Source organism: Oryzias melastigma, linkage group LG3, assembly GCF_002922805.2.
Source record: "Oryzias melastigma strain HK-1 linkage group LG3, ASM292280v2, whole genome shotgun sequence".
Classification (NCBI taxonomy): domain Eukaryota; kingdom Metazoa; phylum Chordata; class Actinopteri; order Beloniformes; family Adrianichthyidae; genus Oryzias; species Oryzias melastigma.
The window spans coordinates 5544364-5571175 of NC_050514.1; the positions used below are offsets into that span (position 1 = coordinate 5544364).

Sequence of the window (26812 nt, forward strand, 5' to 3'; positions counted from 1 at the left end):
AAAAAAAAAAAAAAAAAAAGAACCTCAGTGCTTTTAGTTCTACAGCTCATCCTGCTTTTTATGGAAGCGTAACTTGATCCTCTTTAGGTTTTTTGTTTCCAAACCTGACCTGATTATTACAATAGAATTCATTTTATCTTCCATTAGAGACTCCCTGAAATAACTGAAAAATTCCTTTAGGTTTTGTCATAAAAATGCAAAAAGAGAGGCCTCTTTAGGGGCTATGACAAGTTTAAACACACAAAAAAAAATCTTTGGTAAACAAACATGGAATGGCGTGGACTTCTTGTGCTACTGTGATTGTAACGTAAACACTCAGACATACATTCAAAAACAACAAGCATTAAAATATTTCAACCATTTTTAAAACTTTCATTACCTCAGCAGAACTTTAAAGGAAATTTGAAAGCAAAATATGTTTTTACATAAATAGCAGGTTTTGTTTTAACATACAGGAATAAAAAGCTAATTTTCATTTTAATAGATTATATTTTCAGAATCTGGAGAATTGTGTGAACATTTTGTGTAAATGCAGCTGAATAATATTTCCAATGCCTTTTAATGTTGACTTGACATAGGATATGATCATTACTGTTAAATGGACATTTCCTCTTCAGCACCTCATTTGCCTTTTCCTGGGATGGTTTTCAAAGCTACTTAGAATAAACAACACCGACTTTGGCACAGTTTACGAGGAAGTTCGATTTAATCAAAGAATCTGCAAGCGGTCAGGGGGTGCCAGTGCTCAGGAATCAACTCAAAACCCTATTTGAAAATGAACAGCATAGCAGACATGTGGACTGTTATTAGTTAGTAGGATGTAAAACGTGTTTGGCTTCCTCCAAATGGCTTTAAGTGACCTATGCTATGGAGTCCTAAAACTAAAACACCCATTTATTTAAGCATTTTTCTCCCACTTTAAAGGCCTCCCACCAATTTAATTACTTTATTTGACTTTTAATTATTTAAACAGCTAAATAGAAGATCTTTGTTTTTCTTTTAAGACCCATTCCAATAAAAATGTATTTTTGGTGTTTCTAACATGTTCTTGAAGCATTTTTTTCATGATGGAGGACATATATAACACATCTTTTTAAAATTGCTTTTTCTTAACTCTGTTTATGTCCTGTTTTTATATTTGGTTTTACTTTGTGTTTTATTCTGTGTTTTACTGTAAAGCACTTTGTGGTTTTTATCTTGAAAGGTGCTATATAAATAAAATTTATTATTATTATTATTATTTCTGAGTATTTCTTTATTCAAATTGTGATGGGAGCAGATGAAAATCTGCGATTTGAAAAAGCTCGGGTTTCTGGGTTCAGCAACTGCCATAGGTGGGCTAAAGTATCCCTACTCCACTCCAATTCTGATGCGTCCACTTACAGACAAATAAATCCATTCACATCTTCATTATCCTCTTCTGCGCTGCCATCTGACTTAGAACGGTAAAGCTGCATATCTCCAATATTGCTCTGCATTTTTTTTTTGCTACACTAATGTTAAGCTTGGGCTTGTGAGGTGCTATAAGCTAGCAGGAGAGGCTATAAACAGAGGGCTGATAGGAAATGACCAGAGCTAACTTCTGTGCACAACAGTCCTGCCCACAACTAAGGGATGAATTTCTATTGAGCTCCTGCTGTGCTGCAGAAAATATGTCATAAAAAACAAAACAAGATTTTTGATTTAGGCTAAAAACTGCATGATCACAATTAAAACACCACTAGGAACAATTTTGCAATAAAAAAATATATAGCAGTTTAAGTTGTGACCACGGTCACCTCTCTTCTATCACTGAACACAAAAAAAGAAGTTGGCTGATTGGAGAAGACTATTACGCCAAGTTTAGTGTTAGTGTGATGCATGTTCTTTAACATGCGTTTTGCCCACAGTGTCCTCACAAGAAAAGCAGGGAGTAGGCTTCATCATCTTCTTTTTCCACTGTTTACTAGCACATGTTAGCCACTAAAAGTTTAGTGTTAAATGTCAAAACTGTGCAAATCTAGCTCTAGGCTTTTTCTTTTATAGCTCTATTCCGATATGAGAGACTTGGTGTCATATAATTCCAGCCAAGTGCAAATCACAATTATTATTTTCTCCTCCATGATCAATTTACAAACAGTTAGCACTTCTGTGAATTACAAAGAATGCTATCCATACGCCAAAACAAAGTCCTAGTCCCTGATGGGTCCAAGTTCAACTGGCTTCACTTTCAACGTGCGTTCAATGGACACGTGTTTTGTATGTAAAGCTCAAAGATGGACGTAGAAACTTACATAGCAATGAGCAAGAGTCTGAACATGGGAGACAAAAACGCGTTTATATACTTATTTACATAGACTTATGAATGAATGTGGTTGCGAGAACATGTGTTGCCAAGGCAGTGTGAATGTAGCTTAGAGAAACCAGTCAAAGTAAAAAAGTGAGCAATTCTATCACCTTTTAAAACCTTTTTCTTTTCAAAAACTATACTACATGGAATCTAAGCTTTTAATAACTACAACGGAACATGCCCAGCGACATTATCTACAGCTATCAGTTTCTAAGCATAAAAAACAGTGAAGTACTGTAGTTGTTAGACTCAGAACAAGACACCCATTCACAAAAAAAAAAAAAACAATAATGCTGGATGTAGCCTGAAGTCCTAAAGCTCTCGATAATTATAGACATCAGTAAAATTAGTGACTCATTATAACTTCTTTGCAAATATTGTTGAACACGGTTGGACTAATGATTTCACGATGTCAATCCATTTATTCTGATGCTGAAGCTTGCATTAAATACCATTTAATTTTATTATACATTCTATGATTCTTACAAATTTGTATATATATAATGATAAAGGGGATACATTTTTATCTAAGGTTGGAGTTTTAGCTTTTCCGTGAAACTGAAATTAGATGGATTCCCATCTACACACTATGCACTAACCCATCTATAATCAGAGAATGTGTAAACTGCAAGATAATTTATGTTGAACAAAGACTATACTTCATAACACATTCCAGTCAGGAACACAAAAAATTCCAAGAAAACTTAAAAAGTGTTGGTTACATAGTCGTATTGAGGATATTCATAAAAACAGAGTCTGAAGTTCTGTCGAGCAAACATACTCCCTTTCAACATTTCATGGAAAATATTTCCCCCTTTTGCTCAATTTTTCATGATGTTTTTTATACACATTTTGAAAAGGTCTGTGTATGTGTTGGGTAAAATATGGTTGCCATGTTGCCTTTCCAACTAATTACAAATATAGGACTGCCGAGTTGTGAAAAAATAAGGCAGGCTGAAAAAGAAGCAGCCGGTCTCTTGAGAGTGACTGCAGTGCATTTGCAAGCATCCAGCAGGAAAAGATAAAGACTGAATTTTTCACTAGGGTTCTCTGTGGACTCTTATTGTATCCATTCCTGCACAGGCAGCATGCCAGGCTTGCTTCCAACAAATTCCAGCTAAAACCTGAAATACCCATCAGTGCACACACAAGACATTCAGTCAGTAATGGTGTCTACACTGAACTTCTGTGGATATCTTAAAAAAGGAGAAACAAGTCAAAGTCATGGGGTTTTTCAGTGTTTTACAGCAAAAACTTAGAATAAAGAAACAGACATGGCACAAATTCACTGCTCCAGCTCCTACACAGGTAGGAGTGATTAAGACTGTGGGCCAAGGATGAGCAATATATACATCAGTACTGTATGGATCAAAAACACCTGTGTTGTTACCATGAAAAATGTCCACCTTCGCTAAAACCGTTGACTGGCGCCTGATTCTCTCCCAGCAGCTACATAACAGAGGTCATGTCAAGCGGCATCAACTGGCATCATCACTGACATGAACGTTTTCCAAAATCAATACAGCAATGATCGGTTCCTGAAAGGCCAGAGTGGACATTTTAAAACAGAGCAGTACTCAGGACGAAGCTCCAATTTTGGAGCTTCTTCCAATAATCTGTCACACTGACCAGATTATTCATTCTGACAACGCAGCAGCTGTCAAACATGAACTTGATCAAACTGAAGCCTCACTGAATTGTTTTTTCCTTTCCATCAGAAATATTAAAAGACCAAACAAGTGAACAAAGATAAAGTAACTGTGGACATTTAAAAAAAGTCACAATCAGTATTTGAGAAAAATAATTTCTGGACCACCAAGCCGTTGGCATTTTTCCCCATTATACTAGTTACCAAATAGTGGATGTGTTTGAAGCACAGATCATTGGTTGATGTGTTAAATGTCTAAAATATAGACCTACCTGTCCAAAGTCTGTCCAAATATGATTGAACACTGGAAAGTCAGACAATACCATCCATGTATGGAATTTTAAAACCCTTTCACCCTGGCTTTTTTAATATGCAACAGTTTGTGGCAAGCTTTTGGTTAGCAGGTAGAAGATCTCATTTAAATTCAGATTTGTCTACAAATCCCTCATTTATTAGCCCCACCGTAATTTGTTTAACATAATGCAGAATTCATCGACAAAATAATGAGGCATGGTAAATGTAAACAAGACTTAAAAAATACTCTGAACTTTTTTGGATTTACTAACAGAAATAAGATGTGTAAATGGTTTGACACTTACAAAACTTACAAACACACTAATTTTCCTACATTTCTGTTCATTTCCTCATTGACACAAAGTACGATAATTTACGGCATATTTGGACTGATTGCCTCTGAAGCCAACCGCCGTTTTACATAATTATGCGTGTCAATAAGTGCTGTAAGCACAGTCAAAAATAGATGCAAAATGTAAAGCACACCTATGTATGCATGGAAATAAAAAATGAAAAAGACACAAGGCGCTTAGAAATGTTAAGTAAACTGCTAGGACGACTTCTTTCATTTCATCTACTCAGAGCTTTAAAATTACTGTCGTCACTTTCAGGCCTGAAGTATCACACCCTGAGAATAACCTGTAATTCATGTAACACTTTATAACGGCTAATTTGTGTCACACCTTTGCTTTACTGTCTTCACTCCAAGTCTGACACATGAAACAGCTGGAGTTCGGCTTCCATAAGCTTTAGCAACTAAATAGCTACAGATCCCTCTTAAACACTGATAGCAACACCAACTGTTACTTTATATATACACCCACCTAGTTCAGACATTTGAAAGGCTTGTTTACAGTTTCCGTCACTATGGCTGCTGATTCATCCATTACAGGGATATCTACAACCACTCCCAAAGCTGAAAGATGGCTATGACCTAGATAGCTAAAAGGCTGGAAGTAAAAAATCAAACTGTTCTCCTTTAATCCTGCATCTACAATTCTAAAAGGCAGTCTGGTTTGCTTTTCTTCTAAACTCTTAATCTACTTTATTTGTGTCAGTCAAATATCACCGAGTGCCTCAAAAAGACACTTCATTCTTTCTTTTATGCTAAATTTTTAGAGTCGAATTATAGGGAATTATAAAAACAACTAGGCAACCTAAATGCAAACCAATGACACACAGGCTTCTTTTCATCAATACCCTATTAAGTCTAATATATTCACACATTTGAGCGACTCAATATTTGACTTGAGTTTTAATATGGCCAGCTAAATTTATGCCACTCTGGTGAATTCTTTTCCTGCTTCTGTTGAAGATGCCTACAGTATGGAAACTGATTTATAGTTCAGCAGAGAATTTAACAGCATGACAGGTGTGATAGTGCTGCTAAATTGATGTGCTGTACATTAGCAGGTACAGCTGCCCATTTTAGATACATCTTAAACAACACTGCAATACAGTTTTCATATAAAAAGATAATCAATTACTTTCAAAACTTCATTGTGTCCAAGTGATGACGTTGTCTTTTCTTTGAAACGAAAATACATATTTTAAGAGAACACTGAAAATAGGCCGTAGCATGTACTTACAAAGAGCAATTCTTCTGTTTTTTTCTAGCTTTGTTGCAACAATCTAAATCATTTATGTTAAAGCTACAAAACTGAACCTCCAGCCGTTTAGACAGATGTCACTGAGAATGTTTTTTTGTACAGCTAACAAGTGTAATGGCAGAGGCACTAACGGCAGAAGAACACAAGTATTCTGCCTGCAGCCACAAAGCAGATTCTGGTCAAAGCAACAACAAACCATTTTCTCAGAATTGTTGCTTTTTTGGCCAGTTTGGGCTCTTTATTCCTGGTATTGATTAATATTTCTTTTTGATTCTCTGTAGTTGTGAAAAGGAATAATTATAATTTGTGTGAAACAAACATTTCTCATCAAAGTGAAACATTCAGTTCCTTCACGTTGTCAGGTTACCGTGTAAATCAATATGTCATTCTGAAGCCTCGTTAAATCTGAAGTTCATCTTCTGAGATTGGCTTCATCAACTTATGAAGCGAGTCACAAATATTTGATGACTCCATCATCATGGACGTTTTTACCAGAAATATTTGACTTAATTTGGTGTATATTGACTTTATTGGCATTCTACTTGGGAACTTCAATTATTTTAGATTATTATTACTGATATAAAGAGTACATACTGAACAATGCATATGTTCAGTTTTCATTTATTTGAAAACTCAAAACAAGACATGTCAGCAGATGCATTGCAAGCAGTACACCTGGCTGTAAACAACAGCCGGAGACGCAATTGACCAAAACATTAGAAGGCAATGGAGCATAAATTTCCACCTCGCTTTCAAGCTTTTATGTTTTTACTTAGCCAATATATATATTTTAAACAAGTTCTTTCATTTCAGAGGGAAAAAGAACAGCTATGTCATTTTAAAAATACTGATGGAGACATGAGTGGGCCAGTTCCCAAAAACAGCAACCATTTCTCACAGAAAAGTTTAAGCCAGGCCATTTGTGGTTGCAGAGGAAAATGCCAGTTGTAAATGCAAAACTTGAAGGATGAGTTCCTATTTTCTTTCACTGAAAGCCAAAACTATCAATATTTGTTCTAGATGAGTAGATATGACTAAGGCTTTTCATGAGTGAAAACGCACCAGTAAACACTAAAATGAGCATAAACATTTGTTTGTTTTTTTATTATGGCTTATGTACCAAATTTTATGTTTGACCTAAACCTAACAGCTCAAAATACTGTTTGTTGTATTAGTCATGCAACATATTATTTTTAGGTAGTAAAAATAAATACCCCAGACAGTTTAATCACAGCATAGTTTTAGCATACAGTTTTAAAACCATGTAGAACAAGTTCAAACAAATCATCTTTTCAGTAGTCCATAAACTGAAGCTGCTTTATGGTTCTGTGCTTCAATACAACATTTCCCAATAGTTTACATCATCAGTGTCAGTACTAAAATTAAACTACATTTATTTATATCAGTATATGATTAGGATTAAATAAATTGTATTATTTGAGGAGTTCAGTTGCTTTTTCTTTTTATTTTCTACTTAAACTTGCCATAATAATGCTTTTAGTTTTATATCATGAGTGATTCTGGTGTTTTAGAAAATACTTCAGCCTTTGATCACTGAGAACAGTGAAATCTGCCACGACTCCTCCAACACATCCTCCCACATGCTACAACCAAGACACTGAAGGGATTTGCTCTGCGGAATTTACACTATCCCTTTTTCAGAGTTTTTTTTTTTTTTACACGTTTTTTTTTAAAGTGAGCTTAGTGAAAAGTAATATTAGATACAACACCTGCAGTTTGCAGATTAACACCTAACTGCTTTGATTAAACCAGCTTCCAACAGCTCTTTAGTATACGAAGCAATAAAACATTTACTAGGTCATATTTGATTTGGGATTCACTCCCTTTTGATTCACTATTGACTCCTTACATTTCTATTTCACAACTAGTTTGACCTCTTTATGAAAGTGTTTTATACAATCGATGTTATGAAGTGAATGAAAGATAAACCTGCATTGGTAAAAATTACTTTTGATTACCCAAATAACAAAAGGTAATTAATTTTCTTCCCCCCTAGATACAGTGAAAATAAATGTAGTTAGAAAGGAGAAGGGTTACCCTGTTGACAAAACAAAGGGGGGAAATTAAGGGTATCACTGGAGGTCACGTGCTTAGAATTGAAAAACGGGGGGGGGAAGACATGCCTGGTTTTCTTCTTTTTTTCATCCTTTTTTCTATGAAGTACAAAACTATTTTAAGCATTGTTGCATCCAAACAAGTACATCACTTGTAGTACATCAGGTTTCAAGTGGTCTTTTGTCTTAACAGTGCAGAGCAAGGTTGCTTTCAAATTGAAGTAGTCACTGATACTTGGCTAAACTAGACAGCGAATAGTGATTGTTTTATACGTTCTTTTAGTTTAAATTGATTTGAAACACAATTCTGAGAGGAAAACCCAAGGATTGAACACAAACATTTATGTAGTTCTATCAACTAAATGGTTAGTTGCAATACTATCCCAAACAAGCTGTGACAGGATTCTAGAGTGTGACCAATTGCACCAGTCAGGCACCAATCTCAGGTTGCACCAGAGAGCCCAGTCAAACAATACATTAATTTGCTGAAAGTCTCCCTTTGATTCAACAGACATGTTAAGCTCAAATCATGGTCTAAATCAATCCAAGATATAGAGGCACACCCATGAATAGACGGGGTCTAGATAATGCTGTATACATGGGGGCACTATTAGCATACACCTTAGTCAAAGAGAGAGAGCAGTAGCCAGAATCTGATAAACCGAATGGATGTAGCCTCAGAAAATGAGGGCTGGGTAAATGAAAGATCATCAACTTTTTTGTTAAAAACATTTGAACCTGATCTCTAGAAAATTGGTGTGAGATCCAGATTATTCCTGAAAACCGATGACAAGCTCCCAAAGAGAGTCAAACAGGGCTGAACACTGACCCAATAAGGCGACAACAGAGGTGCTGTGACAAAAACCTGCTGCTTTACAAGCAAAGACAGCTGTTCAATAATGTGGGGCAAGATAAGCACTTCTAATATGTAAATGTGACTGTCTTATTACTAAAATGGAGGGATTATTTATTGCTCACTAAACATTTTAAACTGTAAACCTGATGACAGATGAACAGAACTCCATCTATGGTCAGAGGATCTTAAACATTTTCAAAACAAACCAGTTTTTTCTCAATGAAATAGAGTTTATTTTACTTTTTACAAAAACAAGAACTGGTTTAGGTGGAAAAATAGAAAGTTTTTAATACTAGAACAAACAGTCTATTGTGCAGTAGTATAACATTTGGTGACATTTCTATTTTGACAGCACATAGAGGATGTTGAAAATAAAGAGGGAAAAGAATGAAGCAACTGAGAATGCATTTTGAGGGTCTGGAAAATGATGTAATAAATGCTGTATTTGCCTCATTTTACTGCTACTAAATATTTCATAACTCTTTGCATGTGAATTTCAGTGCAGAGAGCGGGGGGAGGAAGACGCAAACAGAGGGAAAAAGACAGATTCAGACATAAAAAAAAGAGGATACATCTTTGTTAGACTAATGATTAACCCAAAATCTAAGTTTTTGCTGATGATTTACTAAACTAGATCAAAGTATGGGAGTGTTGGGAGTTGAAATCCTAAATTCTGTTGTATACATGCCCAAGAGACTGTCTCGACCAGTTCCTCTTCTCAGATACAGTAAAGCCCATGATATAATGCACTGCATTTATTGTAAAGACTACAGAAAGATGAGGGCTGGCAATAGTGCATTTGTGACTTTCTGAGTGGAAAAGGTGAAAAAGCTCAAAGCCTCCATCAAACACATTTCATACTGCGATAAATGTACTGTGAGTGTCACTTCTCCTTTCAGTGGTGGGCAAAAGCAAATGGACAGACAGCAATTTAGGAATAAAAAGAAGCCCTCTAAAACTGTAGTGTTCACTAAAATGCTGTTGAAAGTATGGGGACATCTAGTTCAGTTTATTTATTTACGGATAAAGATGTGCAGATAGAAAAATGCTTTAAAAAAAATGAATGAATGTGATGGAAACCCATTTGGGCTTATTTACAGCAACCCCCCCAAAAAGAGATATCTAAAAATACATAATTTACGTGAGTGTTGTTCAATAAAGAATGTATCAATTATTTTATATTTATACATATACACACAGTTGTACAACATACTGTGAAATCAAATCAATATTCATTTCTACAAAACTATTTTTTCAATTGATTTAAAAATGCATCCTGTTGGCGTTTGCATGTTGTCACCATATGGAAGAGGAAATGTCCAGCCTTCTCTAGTGTTGCAGAAAGACATTGATCTTTTTTAATGAAGCAACTTGACTAAGGCTATGGTCACATATACAACTGTCACAACGCGTTGGGGAGGCATTGGCAGAATCTTAAGATTTGATGCCATTGCCAGATTTTTATTTATTTTTATTTTTTTAAATTGTAGATTTGGTCATTAGTGCTGCAACAAATTATTATTTTAAGAGTAGACAAATCACTGATTATTTTTCCCGATTAGTTGACAAATCGGGTCATGCAAAAAGTGGATGTAAAACACACATCTTAACCTTCATTAGCTTTAAACCAACTACAAATGCTCTTACTGACCCAAATATAACAAAAGAGCATTCTGTGGTGCTGAATGCTCACAACTTTGTTCAACTTTACTACACTCTGACTAAATATAATATAAAGAAATGACCAATGTCAACTTTAAGAGAAAAATCGTCCAGTCTCTAAAATTTTAACTTTTTCTTATCAAATGTGGAATCTTATGGGGGCCCAGATGACCCCCACCCTTACATTGATGTGTGATTCCTCCCATGACAAAGGTGGACAGGATTTTATGTCTGCCACGGACACCAGTGAAAATAAAAAATCTTTGAAAATAATAGTTCAGCGCGCTTTCTTGTGGGTCCAGATAACCCCACTTTTAATGTAAACATGCCTAGGATAGCACAAGGGTTACAACATCCACGGTCACTGGGCAGTGTGTAAAAATACACACATTAGACCAACCAGGGCAAAAAGCTATTCTAGAGCTCCATCTGACCAAACTGATGAATAAAGAAACGCAACAAAACTAGAAAGTCCTTCAAAGAGTCCCTTCAGCATCTTGAAGGCATTTTTAATCATTATTGGAGCAATAAAGCCTTAAGTTCATAAGTATTGGAAGTTGACTCAGTGTGGCTGTAACCCTTGTGCAGAAAGCTACTAAAGTGAAACTTGGTCTCCAGAATCTTTTTCTGAGATTCACAAGAGAGTGTAACACACCAGAACAAAATGAAAGCTTCTGGTCAAAGTTGTGGTGATGTGAAGAAGTTGCTGTATCAAGAAAGAAGTGCAGATGTGGTTGAAATTGTGGAAATTGGTGCAATTGCAGCATTGCAAAATTCTGCAGGGACTGCTCTAGTCCTGTAATGCTTGTGTATTATATTTAGCTGCACCTCCTCACTACACTTTTATCCACACAGAAATTTTAAGACCTTTTTTTAAGATTTATGTCTCTTCATATTTGCACTTTGAGCTTTTTTTCCACTTGCTTGTACTGCAGAGTCCACATGCCATGTGGAGACTCTTTGGTCTCCAGATTTTGTGTGGAGCATTGGCACAGATGAGACCCAGAGTTCATTAGCAAAGCGTCTTTTTTCAAGCAGACTAGCTTTTCCTTGCTCAGTTCCCACTAAAGTTCAAGGTGAGTTTTCCCAGGAGTTGGACTAAGCGGACTATCTGAGGAAACAAACCCCAATGCAAATCCAACCTCCCAGTGTGAATGCAAATAGAGATGAAGTATTTCTGACTTCACTTGAACACCCTAACCGAGTCAGTCTAACAACTCTAGTAAAAACTGCTCTTACTAAAAGGATCACCAGTGTCGGGGAAGTCGAGCACAACTGATGAATGAGGTCATGTTACTTATGAGTGGATGAATGAAGACAGTACCCAAAGAATTAGCGTGCCAAACATGCTAATGAAATTTGACAAGGCATCACGCTGAAGCAAAAACAAGAAGAGCTGAAATGTACAATCTGTGGTGCATCTCCTTTTGCTGATAAGAAAGAGAGCAACATTTTAAACCTAAACAGAATGATGCAGCGCTTCTGAAGGACTAGACTGTGCCTCCTCATAACACTGCCAACTACACCTTTGACTGGGGGAGAGTCAAGTCTAGGCTAGCATTCCAAGATGAAAGATATATGACCAAATTCTGGCAATGCATCCTCTGTGCAACAAACCATCGGTGTGTATTTTTTTTCTGCTATGATTGCTAAATCACAATTGAGAAATCCAATCAGTGCTGTAGGAACTAGTGCAGAGTTGCATTTTCCTTGACCCATAATAACACTTCACAGCCCATGGCAACTGTCACAGACCCAATCATCAATTTTCTCCAAGTACTTACCAGTTCAGGAAATAACAAATCACACGACCCAACATGAAAAATCTAACATACAGAGGGAGATCTGATAGTGGTGAGACCCAACTGCGCATTCAGGAGTACATCAATCATTACTTTCTGAGGCTGATCAGCGTTTGCTGGTGACTTCTCAGCCACTTCTGTCAACTGCAAGATTAAACTTAAAAGAAATCTCAGCTGCTTCCTCAAATTCATTCGATTGTAAAAACTTTTGCTTTTGATGGATCATCCATGTATTTTTTCAAGGTTTGACTAACTTTCAGATTCAAGAGGAGGGCAAACATGCTGCTGTGTAACACAAGGAAGCATTTGCCTTGCAGCTACAGTTATGAACCCTTTGACACTGGAGCTTTATATGACCTTAGACATTTACTGTGTAAATAAGTAAAGAATAGGTCAAAGAGAGAGCATTATTTAGATGTCACTAGCGAGATCTCTGATGTTATGCTACGCTCACACTGGGCTCGGCAACATGCGTTCAAGGAACTACTTCCAATAGAAAAGCCTATGTAAATGTGCACATATGTGATTTCAGGCTTCCTCGTGTTCATGAGTCGCTATGCAAGTTTTTTCAGTCCATTTTCTGGCTCTTCAACAAAACATGCCCTCATTGAATCCGTGTTGGAAATTAATCCAGTTGTACACATATTGAATTTATGCTCGATTTTCTTGCAAGAAAAACAAGGAATCTGGAAAACTTTACCTGCACTGTTCAGTACCAGGTATTTATCTCTGACTCACACTGGTTAAAGTTTTGGCTAAAAATGTCCCTGATTAATTTTAGGTCAGTGAATCGGATCAATTCAGATCACTCAAAATGAACTAAAAATGGGAAAGTTCGAAAGTGAAGCGTACCGGCAACAATAAATATCAAATCAAATTCAGGGTTTTTCCTGCATAGAAAATTTGGTGGCGTCCGCCACCACCTAATCTACAATCACCACTAGCTCCTGCCCTTCAATTGAACACATTATAAGTGTTCTCAAGCCACAATCTTTCAGTCATTTGTAACTGCAGTTATCACATCCACCACTAAGTGTGTGTAGAAATTGTGTCCAAATTAACGCACTAAAATGAAGCATTCCAAGCCATTAACTTACGCTCAAATCCAGTTTTAAATGTAAATTAAAGCAGAAAAAAGAAAAACAAAGGAGGTTTGGGCGCATTTCTCCGTGAAACATACGGACGGTGATGACAATGAAATCAAAAAGGGTGAGTATTAGGGGTGTAACGGATCACGGGCAACCCATGGTCCATACGGAGCCACGGTTCTGACCATACGCGTTCCTCCCCCGCTGCTTCCACGTTCCTCGTGCGCACGTTATTTAAATCGTCTTTGTCTTAACATGCGTCAAAGTTGCTTGTTGACAGTTATCAAAAACTCGAAGCTCCCGCCGCGAGTGAGAGGATAGATCAGGTTTATTTATTTTGAAGAGCTGAATAAAAGCATCGGTGCATGTCTCCGTGTCTGAGACCAGATCTCCCGGTGAAGAGCAGCCGCTGCTTCATTTCAGTAACCAGTGTTGCCAGATAGTGTTGTAGTTTTCCAGCCCAAAAGTCATCAGAGATCAGCCCCTCATCTAAAATTGCATATTCAGCATTCTTTTCTCTCAGTTTTTGTAGATTTGGTCTCCAGACATGTAAATGTAATCAAGAACTACATTGAGGATGTTTAAGGATGTGTGAGTGTATATTTATGCTTTGAAGTACTTTATATATGATTTCCCCAAAAAATGTTTTAAAGCTTTTCAAAAAGGTAAGTTTAGGCTTTTATCTTCTTGTTTTTTCCTGTTGTTTTGTTTTTCACTTTGTACTGATCTGAAAAATGATCTGAACCGTGACCCTAAAACCATGACACGATCCAAACCATGAGTTTTGTGATCCATAACACCCCTGGTGAGTATTGTTTCTTCTATAACCGTGTACATCAAGCTATAAGTAAATAGACACATTTTTATTCCAACCTGTGTCATGTTAGTCAAATATATTAGTTTTACAGGTATGGACAATTGTAAAATAAGCAACTTTTTTTTTCTTTTCAAAAGGGAAGAGGAACCTGAGTGTAGTCACATTAAACTGGATGTCTGTTGTAAAGTTGCAATTGATGGTCCTAACCAAGAGGTTTTTGACAACCAAAAGTGTCTGAAAAGGTTTTATAGGATGAAACATTAGTTACGTTTACATGGCCCCAAGTAATCGGAATAAACGCCTGATCAGAACAGAAATGCGTCATGTAAACACGCTGTTCGGAATACGAAAACAGACTTTCTGATCCAAATTTTTTTCCGATCAAGACAGGTGGGTTATACCGATTGCTGATCCGATCAAGCTGCATGTAAACACACGTTCCAATCGTGTTTCAGGAAAATTTCAGGAAAAACCATGTCTCCCAGGAGAACTGACTGCGAGCGGCTTCAGGATGGTATGAGCCGGTGGAGGCGGCTTTTGAATGCGGAAATGCCGCTCTGCACACTGAACAGTCCTGAGAAACCACATAAAAATCACATAGATTCATATTTCCAATCACATCCAATCAGAATAAAGACTGATCTTATTCCCACATAGTTACGTGATGGCAATATGCACATTGCCCGCATGGATTTAGAAAATTATGAGGAACAGGCTCTTAAAAATATTATTAATAACAATGAAAGCACTTCAGAGTATCATCTCGCTCTTTACACGATCTTTGTTTACAACGGAACTCAGTATTTCTTCTTCTACGATTGTTTCTGGTATTTTAGACAGTTCTGCGCATGTCAAAATGATTTATTCTGATCAACTGTGTGGCGCATGGAAACGTTTGTCACAATCAAATTAAGTTTTTCAGGGTCCATGTGCACAGTTCTATTCTAATCGGATCTTTGATCTGATCAAGGACATTTTGCACATGTAAACGGAGCTAATGACGAGTCAAATGCTCTGCGACAGGCTGTTCGCTGTGCAAATAAGTAGCTGAGTAGAAATTAGAACATGTTTGTTGTAGAATCTCATGTTCAGTAAATGTCTATGGATCTGTTGAACATGCTTCTCTCTTTGAGAGTTGGACATTCTTCAATGTAAGTGAGATTTCTGCATCCTCGTCTGCTTTAGTCCTTTCGTTCTTCCTTTCATTTACTCTCATTGTTTGCGTGGCCCTGGTTTCTCTTTTCACTTCTGAGTCCTGGGTTTCAAAAGGAGTTGGGTCCTCAGCTCAAATGTCAAAAAAAGGCACTGCATTAACCAGGAGAATAGAATACATGAAGAGTTTTTGAATTGACACGTTTTCATTGTTCTCTTCTTACAGTTTAGTAGAGAATTTTCCAAAAAGAAGAAAACTTTAACCTAAACAAAGACCTCTGCAGTGACACCATCAAACAGATGTCCTTCACATAACAAAAGCTGCTGCAAGGGTTTCTCATTTTAGATTTTATTCAAATCCTTCAGAAATCTCACCATCTAAACTAAGCAACAAGAGGCCTTTGAGAGCAACCCACAATTCTACTATACCTCTGATTTGCTTGTTTGCTAACCAACACAAGTCAATCCTGAAAATGCTTCCTACGATTTTCAAAACCTCTATTGGTAAACACTGTGGTGCTGATCATCATAGCATTAGCTCAGCTAATGTGATATCTAACACAACCGTTAAAAAGGACATGTTGATGTTTTCCTCCGTTTGTACCGCACGAGGAGAAAGCCGTGGTTGTCTTGGATACTCCATGCTACTGGGAGTCTCACATTTCAGTTACGTGACTTTGGTTTTCTGCGTTTCATTTAGACAGACGCTCACATAAAACTGTCATAAAACCACACTATAATACTAGCTTTTCAGAAAGAAATGTGCATGTTTTGAGCCAATTCCTGATTAACGATAACAGCCCAGATCCGATAAAAAACATTGGATTTCTGATAAATCTCATAACTCGAAATAAAAATTGGATAAAGACCAGTTATCTGAATGTAAATGTGCTCAATATTATCTGCACTGACACTGAAACCACTGGATTATAGTATAAAAGTTAATAAGCCATAAAAAGAGTCATCGGAAATAAATAACTGAAAAATGAATAAACTAACTACATGACTGGGGGAAAAAAGTGCAGAAAAGACAAACAAACCACCATTTGACTACCTCAACACGCCAGCTTTGCATGTCTGGAAGTCAGGTCCAAAACGCAAGCAGGGCTGAAGAGGCTCAGTTGTTGGGTGTTGAAGCGTGAACCCATGCCCAACCCCCTCCACCGAGAAAGGATCTCTTCTAATAAACGTCAGCCTTTTAGGGAAACAGAATGCTTCCAACTACAACTGTGTAACCTGTCTCATGACAACGACTGAATTATGGGGCTTCTCAGACTTAATGCTGCACATATTCAAAAATGTTACAGTTTATAACTAAACGTTTAAGGAGCCAGACAAACAGATTTATTAGGATTATTTTAGATTGCTTTAGAGACTTTTAAATGACCAGCTACGGTTAAGTGCACAGGTGGTGTGAAGCCACAAAACATCAGTTTCACAAAGCCAAGATAATCCCCTAATCTAATGTCTTGCACATCCTCAACAAATTTGTTGAAATTTCTTTTTAAAGTGCTGCACATGTTTAAAGAAGATAAATTCACTTCAAAATCACAAAAAATAAAATTGATTAGATATCTGAAACAGGTTAACGTACATTTGCGGATAAACAGAAATTTATAGTGTAAATCTCGTGGCTATGCCAAACATTAATCCCTTTCACACTCAGATGCAAACAACTTGTTTATCAGCGACATCAACCACTGAACGCCAAAATGGGACCTTCCTGAAGTGTTTTTATCCCATGATCACAGTCTTCAAATTTCATTTCACAAGTGACGGCTCCATCACATTTCATAAAATCTATCAGGTGGGTTAACAAGGCTCCCTAATGATTCGAACAAATTACAAGCACAAGACGTAATCAGATGGAAAGTTTTTGTCTTTGAACAGGTAGTCGACTGAAAAGGGAAAGGGAAAAAAAGCTATTCCCTTTATCTCTGTGAAACAGCCAGATTTGGCTCTCTAGAAGAGGAGAGGAAACCAGCAGCAGCTTTGCTGTGAAGAGAGACTTTTTAGCTACTGCCGCTGATCCTCAGTGTGTGAATTCAATTTTGGGGCAAATCCTCTGGGTCTGGCATTGTTATATTACCATCTTCTTTATTGATTTAAGTATGACAAGTGCTTGAAAAGAATGGGTAATAAATCTAAAAAGATAAAACACTAACACAATGAGCATAAAAAAATCAATGGAAAACATTCAGATCAAGCGTTTGAACAGCCTCACTAAAAGGCTTGAATTATTTACAGGTACGACAAATTACAGCAACTCTGTCCAAGCTATTGTGTCATTTATCATTGGATTAAAGTGTTCATTTTGAAGCCTAAATTGGCCCAATATTTACTGGAGAGTGTGGTAACATTTAAAAAAATGTCACATTTAATGGTCAAAACTTTTGAGTAACCTTGAACCAGCTGTTTGTGGACCTCTGACAAAAAAAAAGAAAAAAAAACAGGATTGCTGCTGACTATGTGGTAAGCATTAGAAAAAAATGGCACAGTGGATAAGCAAAACAGTCCATTTACTATAAGCTCTGTTAAATAGGGAAGTGGATCATTGCTTAGGTGGCGATCCGATTCAATTCACGAATCAAGCTCAACGATTCACAAATCGAACAACGATTCTTACTTTTTATTATAATGTTTATTGCATTGTGTATGTCTATTTACTGGATGGATGAAAATTGAAATTATTTGTATTTAATCATCATTTATACCTTTATTTAGAACAGGAGATCAGAATCAACAAAACTGAAAAAAAACAAAGATTCAGATAGAAAGAAATTTTGTTTGTCATTTTAAACTTTTTTTTGTCAGTCTTCTGGTTCAGCAGTAAAACAGCATAAAAGGATAAAAATCACTGCTGTTTTAGATCATTTAACAGCAAAACCTGAAAAAGGTCTCCACAGTTTTCTATCCTCAAAGTTCTTTAATATTTGACGTTCTAAGCATTACATATTGGTGCAGAGCTTGTATGAAAAAGTCTTTTTTTTCGCAGCAGAATCAGCTGATTCACATTGATTACATTCGCCCTTCAGCAGCACGAGGCTGTTTCTTCAGAATAAGATGGAGTTTTGTTAATTGCGTCAAATGTTGAAGAGTTGTCATAACCAAAAGAATGTAAAAACTGAAGCTAAGGCTCCGATGTTAAAGCTAATTCATTTTTTTCAGAAGTTATGTCTGTGAGCGGAACTTCAGTCTCAGTTTTTGAACAGAAAAAAGCTCTCGCTAGTTTTACTTTGAAAACCGGAAGCTTCACCGTCATGAAGATGTGTTTACTTCCGTTTGCAGTACCCCGGCTCTTTCAGCTTTATTTTAGTTCGTAAACTTAAAATCCTACATTAATCAGAGCAAAAATACATCGTCCCCAGATGATATTATGATCATATTTTACTACAATTTACTACATTTATAAAGATCGCAAATCTGCGATCGTTACAGCCCTATTGTTAAATATACCTCTTTTTAATTATGTTTAGTGATAACCAAAGGAAAATGCCCCAGCTGTCGGCTGCAAATGCAAGAAACTTAACACCATGCAACACTGGAGGTGCAAAATATTATCACTACAATATTTGTGGAGACAGATGAAAGCATCAAGAGTCACATTTTTGGGCAATCATAAAGCTCCAAAACCAAGACTGTATTCAGCTGTTTGCTAGTGAGGTAAAACACTAAGTTACTAAAAAAACAGACGTCTAATTTGGTGGTTATGCTAAACTGCAGCATTTTTTGCACTATAAGGTGCACTTAAAATTTATTTTTTTTTTTTAAAAAAAGGATACTGGGCCTTATGCATGGATTAATTCAGGTTGTGTTTATTGATGTGGAAGTGATTTTGTAGAAACAAATGTCAGTGTTGAGGTTGGGTCTCACTTAATGTGCCTTACAGTTAGGCTACTCTTGTTTGACATAAATCTGAAAATAGAGCATTTGTTGACACTGCACCTCACAATACTCAAATAATTCCATTCTTTGTATGCCTTTGATGGAAAAACAGTCCTTATTTTGCTTAATGTGAATCACATTTCTGGTCATTTATAAATGGTAAATGGCGTATACTTGTATAGTGCTTTCTACTCTCCTTCGAGGGCCCAAAGCGCAACAGTCACAGACCCATTCACCCATTCACACACACATTCACACACTGGTGGTGGCTTGTGAACATTTCAAATAGATATCTATCATCAATATTAACCATATAAGTTCAAAAATATCAGCACGTTGGAAATTGGCAAAAATGTCTCTTAATTATAATGTTACTCTGTTAGTTAATAAACATGCATAAAGAAGGTATTGGATAAAAAAACAATAAACATGATACTGAATCAATAGGTTGGGTTTTTTCATTGGTTACCCAGAATTGTAAAACAAGATAAAATGCAAATACTCCTAATGAACACACTGCTGCATCACTTTTTCTAGTCTAGGTGGATAACAGACTCAACAGCTCTTGCTTAATGAGGCATGAGATCCTGGAGATGTACAAAGACAAAATATCAGGGGGATTAAATTATAGGAGCAGAGAAAGTGCTTTACCATACAATGGCCATTTGTAGTGTGATGTAAAACTGTTATAGCAAGCTACTTCCTTTTAAATGCAAATATGCACTTTTTAAAGCTACAATCAACTTCATAATTTGACATTTATCAATGTCTGAAATAAACATGATGATCTAATGTTTTTTTTTCTCTCCCTTCTGCATTCATTACCGTTTTCCTTAGAAATTTGTAACCATGTTTCTCATTGTTTATTTCAAATTCTTGATTAAAAAAATTCATACTGCTTTTTTGCAATTAAAGACCAAATCAATCTGTCATAACATTTAGTCATTCACAGAATGGTAGCTTGAGGTTCACTAAGCCCTTGTGTAATGACACCAAAAAGGAAAAAAAGAAAAAAGAACCTTAAAAAGCATTGATGGTGCAATTTAAGCATAGTGATAAAGCATATCAGCAACTTTATGAACTAACACGTCTTTGAGGACTTTCCAGAAGCCAAAACTTTGAATATCTAGAAAAAGTATTGTATTTGTAAGCTAAAAAAGGTTAAAAAAAAAAAAATATGTGCAAGAAAAAGTATGTGGACCTTAAAAGAAGGAGAAAATATGATTTTTTTTTAGCACACATCTAAAACACTGAAAGTGTGGGCCTATAGCAGTCTCAGATTAGGTTCCAAGTGAACCCTAATGCAATGTTTCAATGGCACATAGGTTTTGTGCATAAAAGAAAGCAGGGAGGGACTGCATATTCTAAGAAGCATGCTTTACAGAGGAGTTTTGGTAATAAATGTGGTGTAGTGCAACTGTATATTTACATAATAGTTAGAGTAGAGCAAGCCAACTATCTACTTTGAAGTTATTCCCTGTACTGATCAGTGCTCGTTTCAGGTGCTGGGCTCTTCAGCAGAGTAGCTGTTTTAAGGATGGTTCCACCAAATGATGACATTAACTTTTTTGAGGGGCATTTCTGAAAATCGACCCTAATGCTAAAGTACCCTAAGGAGTCTGAAGCTAAAGAGGCTTAAAGACCCATTGAGATGAAAATAATGTGTTTGGAGTTTTTAAACACATTCTTGTAGCATTTTTCTGTTAATAAAGGACACATTTAGAGAAAATATAGCTCAAAATTGCATTTCAGGAGGAGACCCAAAAACTGATTAAAAAAGATCTGTGCAAAAATGAGTTTTCTTACTAAGAAACTGGAAACTTTTGTGCTCTTTAAAAAATGTTTCTCTTTTGTAGCTATTCAGTAACATTTTACTTGAAATAACAAAGTCAGAGAAAAGTTAGTAATGACATTTTTTAAGAGAATAACTGAAAATATACTTAATTGTGGTATATCGTGATATATATCGTTATTGTGATATTAAATAATCTATATCAGTATGCACAATTGTTTCCATATCGCCCAGCACTAAACCATGTACATCTTTTTTTTCTTGTCTGAACTGTCATCTGGCTCAAAGCTGTATGGCTGGGTAACTTTAATATTAGTCTGCCTTTTAGTTGCACTAGTAATGTTAGGTTAGGGTTACGAGGGGTTGAGAGTTTTCAGTTATGGGTGACGGGAAGTGGAGGCGGGCTTGAGCCAATCTGCAGCAAGTATGCCCTACAAAAAGCCAAAGGTTTTTGGATTTGATTAAAAAATGTCATGATCAAAATTAAAAGACCACTAGTAATGCTTTTACAATAGATAAAAAGATGATAGAAACTACAAAGTAACAAGACTTGTGCCATTGTAGTTAGATATGAACTATTAGTGTAGTTATCTAACAACAACAAAGAGTGAAAAAACTAGCATAAACACTATTTTACGTTTTGTCCAATTAATAAAGTTAGCTTGACCTGAGTACATGATACTGACTGTTCCATTAGTGTAGAATGAGGTACTGTTCATCTAAACAGGGCAGCTCAAGCTATGGTTCATGATATGCCTTTTCTGTTATTCTTTCACATAAAAAAGGTATGAAGTTGTTTGGTTCCCTTGTCGAAAATAAACAACACAAATGGTTAGAAATTATTTACAAGTAGAGTAACTTGTCAAAACTCCACCATTTTGGGGTTAAAAAACACATTAGTAGTTACAAAGTACGAAATGAGATGTTTTTCTTTTCACACTTTCATGAGGAACCGTGATGTGTCCCATTGAGGTTCCCTGAGGTGCTTCAGACCCCCCTCCCTGCCCCTGCTAATGTTCATAACATCATAGCATTGTCAAAACCAGAAAATAACAGGTTTGGCAGAGACACACACGTGTTTCGGTAGTTGATAAAAGTTGTTCTTCTATATTTGGTGTCAAACATGTAGGTATTTTCCAGTTTAAGCGAATAAATGTAGCTGGTTTTCAGCTTTGCTGCGGTTTGCTCGTCAACTTTGCGTGTTTTCACGGCAGAAGTTGGAGGAGCTAGCAGCTAGCTTAGCTCCGAGGGGTGAGCTAGTGTGAAGTGTAACGCTAGCTACACAGAAACAATGAGCTTGGAGAGCAGCCGCGGCTAACAGCCTGCCTGCTGCTGCATGCTGGGTTGCTACACGGACTAAAGCTGGCCTGCCTGTCTGCTTTGCACGCAAGGCTAACATTAAATGGCTAACGAGTCTTAGCGCTGATAACAAAAAGAAGAAAATGTACCAACTTACCGACTTAACTGAACGCTCCTATTCCAAACCGTGGTCTGTCCATGGCGGTGTCCGCTCCATCAAGAGGGGGGAAATCAAAGAAACGCAACAAAACCTCTTAAAATACGTGTAGCACTAGAAACCAACGGCAGCGCACCCCCAAGACATCCAACACAAGAGAGGAGGGGAGGCCAGCGATTCACTGGACTTCTGCCATCACACTTCGAGACACCGTCCGCGGCGAAAACAGCATTTTTACCGCCGCGATCTCAGGGCCGACACATTTCCGTTTGTCTCCCGACTCCTTTCTGCACTTAATCCCACAGTGAATAGCTTCCCATCCAGGTTAATTCCTTCGTATTTACCGTTAAAAGACGAGCACCGCGCTGGTTGTTCGTGTGGGAACTGATACAATGTAGACAGGCAGCCGCGGGAGAGGTTAGGAAACCCAGGACGGGGGACTTCCCCTCGGATTGAACTGTCACACGCCACGGCGCCCGGGAGGAAGACCCGGAACTGGATCATCCGCAGGGAGCGGACTGAGAACTGGGCAGCCTGCAGAAAAATACCGACTCTAGTGAAAATGGGGGTTTTAACATGTTTTTGTTGCATTTTCCGTATTATATGGGCCATATACAAGTATAATTAAGGTTTTAATTACATTTTTGAAAATTTCTTCATTGTTGTAAATAAAAAAATGCTGTTGAAAAAAAAAAGATCAAAGTACGTCTTTGCACCCGAGCTGGCAACTGGCTGACTGAATATATAGCTCCAGTATTGCTTGGCATTTTTGTGGCAATGCTAATGTAACAGGGCTGTACGCTAGCGAGACAGACTGCAAACAGATGGATGATGGGAAGTGGGGTAGGGCTCACTCTGAGCCAATAGTCCAACCCACAACTCAGAGGTGAATTTCTGATTAACTACTGCCGCTCTGCAGCAACTAGGTTCTATAAAACGACGCAAGTTTTTAAATATTTTGGCAAAAAACAACAATCATAATCATAAAAAGATCACTAGGAACAATTTTACAATAGATCAAAACATGATCGGAGTGGGACTTTAACAAGCCAAAAATTTTCAAACCAAAGAAGCAGAAAAAATTATATTTCTGACAGATATTTTTATTATTTTTAAAAATCCACACTGAGAGGCTGCTATACGCCCCATACTTTTACCCATCTGCCCCTGCCACCAGTTAGAGCTGCACGTGACAAACTCGTTATGAAAAAATCTCACTTTTTTTCAATATGGTGACTTTTCTGTAAGTTTTATTTCGATAGCAACTGTTTTTTTGTTTTTTTTTTGGTTGACTTGGGGTGGCGAACATGTCTGTGAAATTTTTAGAAAAATTGTCAAAAGAACATTTTTGGATTTCCTTGGCAATGGAATTTGTTTTGCTAACCGTACATGCAATCCTAATATGATCATTATTCTATATCGAATTAAAAAATGTGTTTGGTTCAAGCCAAGAATTCATGCACTAAATATGTTAAGTTAACCCTAGAACACCTGAGACGTCGCCGGTGACGCTTAAACACAAAAATATTAACATACTGTGACTTTTAACCGTTACACGATCATCTTAATTCCAGCTGCTACTTTTCTCCTTCAAAATCTGCTAGTTGATCGTGTTAATGATTAAAAAAAACCACAGTAAATGTGATTTAGCTATCGAATGGTGCTTGAGGAGTTTTGAGGTGATATTTTGAAATCTAGGAGGAGTTCAAATATGTAGCTGGAAAAGTAGTTCTTTTTTTTTTATATTTGATACTTTCCCAAGGTCAAAGGTCAATGACACTTTAGTGGTAGTTGGAAACTTAACCTGGTGGAACATGTGTTAAATTTTTTTAAGATCGGTGGAACAAAACGTACTATTTTTTTTCCTCATATTGTGCAAAAATGAGAAAATCTGCACATTTCTCCCTTTGACATAAAATGGCCCCAAGATGAAGGTCCTGTGGCCATCCCATAATCATTTTAAAACTTACCTTGGATATCCTGGATGAATGTTTTAATTTCATTAATCAATTTTTATTTTTTTGAGCCCCATAAACAATTTTGTCCCATTCTTTTTATTATGGTTTCTCCCACTTTGATGTCTTCTTTTTAAAACATTTTTGCGTTCACTCCGTAGACTTTAATATAATGTTCACTCTGTCCATAATTCATTTTCTCCAGGTACTAGGAGCATGCAAATTTTGGAGAGGTGTTGAGTATGTGGCGGGGGCGAAATCTTTTCTCAAAGGCGCAGTTTGAAGGAAGAATTGCAAAAACAACACGGTCCTTGCAGTCCAGAACTGCTGCGGGCCATAATAACAGTCCTGTTTTAACGCCCATATTGTGAGGTCATGGGGTGTATGTGTCATAGTGGAGGGGGTTGGTATTAATTTGAATATTCTGCTTATGTCTTGTTTTTAATTGTAAAGAGCTTGAAGCTGCTCAATTAAGCCAAAGAATATCTTTTTATGAATAAAGCTTGATTTGAATCAGTGGATAATTAGTGAAGGAACAAATAATATCAAGTTATTTTGCTGGATTGAAATGATCAATTTACCTTTTTTATTTTTTAAACAGAATAAATGTGTCGGAATTATTCTCATTATTTAGAAAATATATATTTTTACTTTTATTTCCTATAATCAGCAGTTATGTTTAAGATAAATGAAAAAAAGGGTATAAAGTCCCTTTTATATTTCATTGTTCTTTGAGAAGCGTCCTCCTTTCCCCCGCTGATCTTTTCTAGAGCCAGCTGAACAGTCCATTTGAGCACTCAACCTAATGACCTAAAGAGCTTAACTAAAATGATAAAGCGAGTGTCATGCAGGAGCAGGGTAAACAGTAATCGTTGGGATTTGTCAATATCTGGCAACTCAATCATCCTTCAGAGCAGCAGATTGTAAAAAAAAAAAAAAAAAAGAGCGACAGAAGTGAGCGGATCCAGTTTGATATCAATAAAGCGTTCAGGAAGCTGTAAGATGTTTATTAGAAGGCGTCAATGGCGTCTCCTTGGTCAAAAGTGGAATCAGAGAAACGAGAAACTGGGTTAAACAAAAGAAATCAATGCTGGGGTCAGAGCTGTGCACTTTATCTTTGCAACCATGTAATTTCAGTGAGCTGGATCCCTTAACAAACAACCAGGAGGGGGGGATTTCTCAGGGAACGATGTGGCATAAAGAGATTCCAACAATAAGAGCCTTTCAGCTCACATTTCCAACTCTCACAGCTCTGCAGATAACCTTTCATGTTTACCAGCTTCAAACCCTGCAAAGGCTTTAAGTCGTTGTCTGCTCTGCGCTGGTTTCCCAGGCAACAAGAATATGATAATGTTGCCTTTGACATGACAGAAGGAATCATCTCGCTAACAAACAGAGACAACAGGCACAGGAAGGGCTCGGGGAAAGGCAGGGGAGGGGGCTGAATTAATGGGCTCATTTTCACACACAGGGAAACGCAGCAGCAGCAGTGGCAGCGGCGGCGGTGGTGGCAGCGGCAGCAGCCACTCACCATCCTCCATCTTCCTCCACTGCATTCCTGCTGGCAGGCACACTCTTGCTTTCCCAGGGGGAACGGCCAGCCTTCATTGGAAAGCTAAATAACAGTCAGCAGCCCGGTGGGGACTGGAGGGGACAGAAATCGGATGATGGCTGCCCTTCAAAGCTGCCTCTCCAAAAAGAAAAAACCGAGCAGGACCGCCACGGCACCCATCCTGAAATGAACAAGCCGTGCGGACGCCATGTGTTTCCCATCAGTGCAAAAAAGGGGCTAATCAGCCAGCCATGTGGAATCACACACGGCTTGGCTTGATTCATGTGATCATCTTTCCACTGCGCAATAAAAGGGAACTGCAAAAACCTTGAAGACACTCTAAAAGACGATTCATCTCTGGCACTTTTTAGAAAAATGTGTCAAGCAGCACCCTTGTTGCAAATTTCTAAAGGGCAGAAAAACTGTCACTGTGACAGGGTTGGAAGCTGACATAATAAATCCTTTCCCCTTACTCCACAGTAAAACCTCACTTTTGGACTTCTCACTTTCACATTTTTTGGAATCGACTAATAAAACAAATATTTTTGAATGGAACGAAACTCAAGGATTTATGATAAAAACCTGCCAAAGTTAGCAGCTGTGCTGCTCAGTAATGACATTTACTCACTTCTTCTATTCGTTTAGCTAACTTTAATGTAGTTTATGAAGAAAAACTAGTACATTTACTCACTGTTTTCATGTAGAGGCTTTTATTTGTTGGATTTTCTCTGATAATAAACAGTAAAAGCAGCACATTGCCGGAGAATAAAAAGGCGAGTTGCAGATGCTGACAGTGCAGCTCCGACTGGACATCCAGCAGTGATGTGTAGGGAGCATTA

General features: G+C 37.2%; 1 protein-coding gene across 2 annotated transcripts in view; it reads right to left on the reverse strand.

Moving 5' to 3' along the window:
- The window catches only part of LOC112160425 (zinc finger protein 609), a 95372-nt gene extending 72206 nt beyond the window's left edge, over positions 1 to 23166 (reverse strand). Inside the window, exon 1 of one of the 2 annotated variants that reach the window (XM_024294902.2) lies at positions 22467 to 23164. The gene's annotated coding sequence lies outside the window, so the exon portion shown is untranslated. Of the gene's footprint in view, positions 1 to 22466 lie in introns of both variants that reach the window. The other variant, XM_036216992.1, reaches the window with a different exon arrangement.
- Between the last annotated feature and the right edge of the window lie 3646 nt (positions 23167 to 26812).